We start from the raw sequence: 6,095 nt of genomic DNA on the forward strand, positions 1-6,095 counted from the left end.
TAAATTCCTCCAGGATTGATTTCATGCAATATAGGGATACGGTATGTTAAAACAAACTTTATTGGAAACACAGTAATGAAATTACTTTAACATCACACAAGAAAATAGCTTACAATTACTCCTTAAATAATGCTAATTAATACATTGACACAATAACCCTTAACTGCTATCTTTACTTCCATTCAAACAATGGAAGCATCTCAGGTCAAAATCACTTTAAAATAGAGTTTGCAGACCCAGACTTGCTGAAGAAATGTTCTTTGAAACTGTTTGCAGAGATGGACCTGAATCCTGTCAGAACAATGCATGGTCTCCAAGTGAGGTCTTGTGAAACTGTCTTCATGGGTTGACTTCCAGGACCCCACTGACAATCTCTGATAAAGTGTCTGGTATTGTAGTTGCTCCCATTAGTTACACGATTTTACCAAGTTGAAACACTCAACACGGATCCCTGTTAACCCAAAGAAAAAAATGATTAGCACAAGCTTTTACGATGCTTTAATTATACCTCTGGCTCCCAAAAAGCCTAGCTGTCTTGCAAACCAGTATTCTTAAAAACACTACTACAGCAGTCATACACATACCAGGCCTTTAACCCTTATTGCACCAAATACATAATAATGCAATATATCTGAAATTCCTACAGTCACCACAAATTTATTATTATTATCAATGACTGAAATGAGCAGACTGAGTCCAAAGTATCCATGTTTGCTGCTGATACATGATTTGCTTGAAACGCAAACTTTTATGAGCTGCAAAAAGAGATACATCATTAGGTTATATGAATTAGGAGCAGGATTGGCCATTTGGCTCATTGAACATGTTCCTTCATTCAATCATATCTGATTGTGGCCTCCACTTTATTTTCCTGCCTGCCCCACGTCACGCCCACCAATTTACTCCTCGTCAGTTAAAAATTTGTCCTCTTCAGTCTTCTTAAAAAAATTTTTTTAGAGTACCCAATTGATTTTTTCCAATTAAGGGGCAATTTAGCATGACCAATCCACCTAGCCCGCACATCTTTGGGTTGTGGGGGCAAAACCCACGCAAACACAGGAAGAATGTGCAAACTCCAAACGGACAGTGACCCAGAAACGGGATCGAACCTGGAACCTCGGCATCGTGAGGCAGCAATGCTAACCACTGCGCCACTGTGCTGCCCGTCCTCTTCAGTCTTGACCACATTCAATGACCCGGCCTCCACTGGTCTCTGTCGAAGAGACTTCCATTGACTAACGACCCTTGATGGAAGACATTCCTCTTTATCTCCAACCTAAAGGGAGGTCCCCCATCTTTGAACTGTGACCCCTAGTTATAGATTCATGACAAGAGGAATCATCCTATCAGTATCTACCCTATCAAACCCCCTCAGATCTTATACATTATAAACAGGTAAGTGGGCAAGATCAGGTCTTGTGAGAAAGTGTGAAATGATTCACTTTAGAAGAACAAAGATGTACGGGTTAGGTGGATTGGCCATGATAAAATTGCCCTTAGTGTCCAAAATCGCCCTTAGTGTTGGGTGGGGTTACTGAGTTATGGGGATAGGGTGGAGGTGTTGACCTTGGGTAGGGGGTAGGGTGCTCTTTCCAAGAGCCGGTGCAGACTCGATGGGCCAAATGGCCTCCTTCTGCACTGTAAATTCTGTGAAATATATAAAAGCAGAATGTTTTTTAATAGTGAGAGATTGGAAAATGTTTGAATTTGGAGGGACCTGGGTGACATTGTAGATAAGAACATAAGAACATAAGAACTAGGAGCAGGAGTAGGCCATCTGGCCCCTCGAGCCTGCTCCGCCATTCAATTAGATCATGGCTGATCTTTTGTGGACTCAGCTCCACTTTCCGGCCCGAACACCATAACCCTTAATCCCTTTATTCTTCAAAAAACTATCTATCTTTACCTTAAAAACATGTAATGAAGGAGCCTCAACTGCTTCACTGGGCAAGGAATTCCATAGATTCACAACCCTTTGGGTGAAGAAGTTCCTCCTAAACTCAGTTCTAAATCTACTTCCCCTTATTTTGAGGCTATGCCCCCTAGTTCTGCTGTCACCCGCCAGTGGAAACAACCTGCCCGCATCTATCCTATCTATTCCCTTCATAATTTTAAATGTTTCTATAAGATCCCCCCTCATCCTTCTAAATTCCAACGAGTACAGTCCCAGTCTACTCAACCTCTCCTCATAATCCAACCCCTTCAGCTCTGGGATTAACCTAGTGAATCTCCTCTGCACACCCTCCAGCGCCAGTACGTCCTTTCTCAAGTAAGGAGACCAAAACTGAACACAATACTCCAGGTGTGGCCGCACTAACACCTTATACAATTGCAACATAACCTCCCTAGTCTTAAACTCCATCCCTCTAGCAATGAAGGACAAAATTCCATTTGCCTTCTTAATCACCTGTTGCACTTGTAAACCAACCTTCTGTGACTCATGCACTAGCACACGCAAGTCTCTCTGAACAGCGGCATGCTTTAATATTTTATCGTTTAAATAATAATCCCGTTTGCTGTTATTCCTACCAAAATGGATAACCTCACATTTGTCAACATTGTATTCCATCTGCCAGACCCGAGCCCATTCACCTAACCTATCCAAATCCCTCTGCAGACTTCCAGTATCCTCTGCACTTTTCGCTTTACCACTCATCTTAGTGTCATCTGCAAACTTGGACACATTGCCCTTGGTCCCCAACTCCAAATCATCAATGTAAATTGTGAACAATTGTGGGCCCAACACGGATCCCTGAGGGACACCACTAGCTACTGATTGCCAACCAGAGAAACACCCATTTATCCCAACTCTTTGCTTTCTATTAATTAACCAATCCTCTATCCATGCTACTACTTTACCCAAAATGCCATGCATCTTTATCTTATGCAGCAACCTTTTGTGTGGCACCTTGTCAAAGGCTTTCTGGAAATCCAGATATACCACATCCATCGGTTCCCCGTTATCAACTGCACTGGTAATGTCCTCAAAAAATTCCACTAAATTAGTTAGGCATGACCTGCCTTTAACGAACCCATGCTGCGTCTGCCCAATGGGACAATTTCTATCCAGATGCCTCGCAATTTCTTCCTTGATGATAGATTCCAGCATCTTCCCTATTACCGAAGTTAAACTCACTGGCCTATAATTTCCTGCTTTCTGCCTACCTCCTTTTTTAAACAGTGGCGTCACGTTTGCTAATTTCCAATCCACCGGGACCACCCCAGAGTCTAGTGAATTTCGGTAAATTATCACTAGTGCATCTACAATTTCCCTAGCCATCTCTTTTAGCACTCTGGGATGCATTCCATCAGGGCCAGGAGACTTGTCTACCTTTAGCCCCATTAGCTTGCCCATCACTCCCTCCTTAGTGATAACAATCCTCTCAAGGTCCTCACCTGTCATAGCCTCATTTCTATCAGTCGCTGGCATGTTATTTGTGTCTTCCACTGTGAAGACCGACCCAAAAAACCTGTTCAGTTCCTCAGCCATTTCCTCATTTCCCATTATTAAAACTCCCTTCTCATCTTCTAAAGGACCAATATTTACCTTAGCCACTCTTTTTTGTCTTATATATTTGTAAAAACTTTTACTGTCTGTTTTTATATTCTGAGCAAGTTTACTCTCATACTCTATCTTACTCTTCTTTATAGCTTTTTTAGTAGCTTTCTGTTGCCCCCTAAAGATTTCCCAGTCCTCTAATCTCCCAGCAATCTTTGCCACTTTATATGCTTTTTCCTTCAATTTGATACTCTCCCTTATTTCCTTAGGTATCCACGGTCGATTTTCCCTCTTTCTTCCGTCCTTCCTTTTTGTTGGTATAAACCTTTGCTGAGCACTGTGAAAAATCGCTTGGAAGGTTCTCCACTGTTCCACCATAAAGTCTTAGCTCCCAGTCTACCTTAGCTAGTTCTTCTCTCATCCCCTTGTAATCTCCTTTGTTTAAACACAAAACACTAGTATTTGATTTTACTTTCTCACCCTCCATCTGTATTTTAAATTCCACCATATTGTGATCGCTCCTTCCGAGAGGATCCCTAACTATGAGATCATGAATCAATCCTGTCTCATTACACAGGACAAGATCTAGGACCGCTTGTTCCCTCGTAGGTTCCATTACATACTGTTCTAGGAAACTATCGCGGATACATTCTATAAACTCCTCCTCACGGTTGCCTTGACCGACCTGGTTAAACCAATCGACATGTAGATTAAAATCCCCCATGATAACTGCTGTACCATTTCTACATGCATCAGTTATTTCTTTGTTTATTGCTTGCCCCACCATCTCGTTACTATTTGGTGGCCGATAGACTACTCCTATCAGTGACTTTTTCACCTTACTATTCCTGATTTCCACCCAAATGGATTCAACCTTATCCTCCATAGCACCGATGTCATCCCTTACTATTGCCCGGATGTCATCCTTAAATAACAGAGCAACACCACCTCCCTTACCATCCACTCTGTCCTTCCGAATAGTTTGATACCCTCGGATATTTAACTCCCAGTCGTGACCATCCTTTAACCATGTTTCAGTAATGGCCACTAAATCATAGTCATTTACGATGATTTGTGCCACCAACTCATTTACTTTATTCCGAATACTACGAGCATTCAGGTAAAGTACACTTATGTTGGTTTTTTTACCTCTGTTTTGAATCTTAACATCTCCAGTTTTATTCCTTTTGTTATTACTGGGCCTATTCACTGTGCTCCCCTCAGTCACTGGACCTTGTACTGTCGCCCTGATGGATTTCTGACTATGTCTTCTCTGCCTTGAACTTTTCCCCTTACTTCCTTTTGTTTCTGTCCCTGTTTTACTACCTTCCAACTTCCAGCATTGGTTCCCATCCCCCTGCCACATTAGTTTAAACCCTCCCCAACAGCTCTAGAAAACACACCCCCTAGGACATCGGTTCCAGTCCTGCCCAAGTGCAGACCGTCCGGTTTGTACTGGTCCCACCTCCCCCAGAACCGGTCCCAATGCCCCAGGAATTTGAATCCCTCCCTCTTGCACCATCTCTCGAGCCACGCATTCATCCTATCTATCCTGACATTCCTACTCTGACTAGCTCGTGGCATTGGTAGCAATCCTGAGATTACTACCTTTGAGGTCCTACTTTTTAGTTTAACTCCTAACTCCCTGAATTCCGCTTGTAGGACCTCATCCCGTTTTTTACCTATATCGTTGGTGCCTATGTGCACCACGACAGCTGGCTGTTCACCCTCCCCCCCCAGAATGTCCTGCTGCCGCTCCGAGACATCCTTGACCCTTGCACCAGGGAGGCAACATACCATCCTGGAGTCTCGATTGCGTCCACAGAACCGCCTGTCTATTCCCCTTACGATCGAGTCCCCTATCACTATAGCCCTGCCATTTTTCTTCCTGCCCTGCTGTGCAGCAGAGCCAGCCACGGTGCCATGAACCTGGCTGCTGCTGCCTTCCCCTGGTGAGCCATCTCCCTCAACAGTATCCAAAGCCGTATATCTGTTTAGCAGAGAGATGACCGCAGGGGACACCTGCACTGCCTTCCTACTCTTGCTCTTTCTTTTGGTCACCCATTTTCTATCTCCCTCAGTAACCTTCACCTGCGGTGTGACCAACTCGCTAAACGTGCTATCCACGACCTCCTCAGCATCGCGGGTGCTCCAAACTGAGTCCATCCGCAGCTCCAGAGCCGTCAAGCGGTCTAATAAGAGCTGCAACTGAACACACTTCTTGCACGTGAAGGAGCCAGGGACAGTGGACGTGTCCCTGAGCTCCCACATCGCACACGAGGAGCATGACACGGGTCTGGGATCTCCTGCCATGTTTTAAACCCGAGGTAAACTTAAACAACTAGAATTTCAAAATAAAAATAAATAAATTAGACAATGAAAAGAAAAAGAGAGACTACTTACCAGTCACTTACCAGGGTTAAAAAGCACCTCCTCACACTCTGCACCGAATTACCTCACTGCACCAAATTACCAAGTTTAAATCTCTCACTCTGTATGAGTCTCACTCCGGATGTGTCTCCTGGAAAAGTGCTCCCTTACTGTGTGCGCTCTCTGTCTGTCTTTTATACAGACCTCAGCTAACCGATGACTCAAA

This window comes from Scyliorhinus canicula, chromosome 19 (assembly GCF_902713615.1).
Source record: "Scyliorhinus canicula chromosome 19, sScyCan1.1, whole genome shotgun sequence".
NCBI classification, from domain to species: Eukaryota; Metazoa; Chordata; class Chondrichthyes; order Carcharhiniformes; family Scyliorhinidae; genus Scyliorhinus; species Scyliorhinus canicula.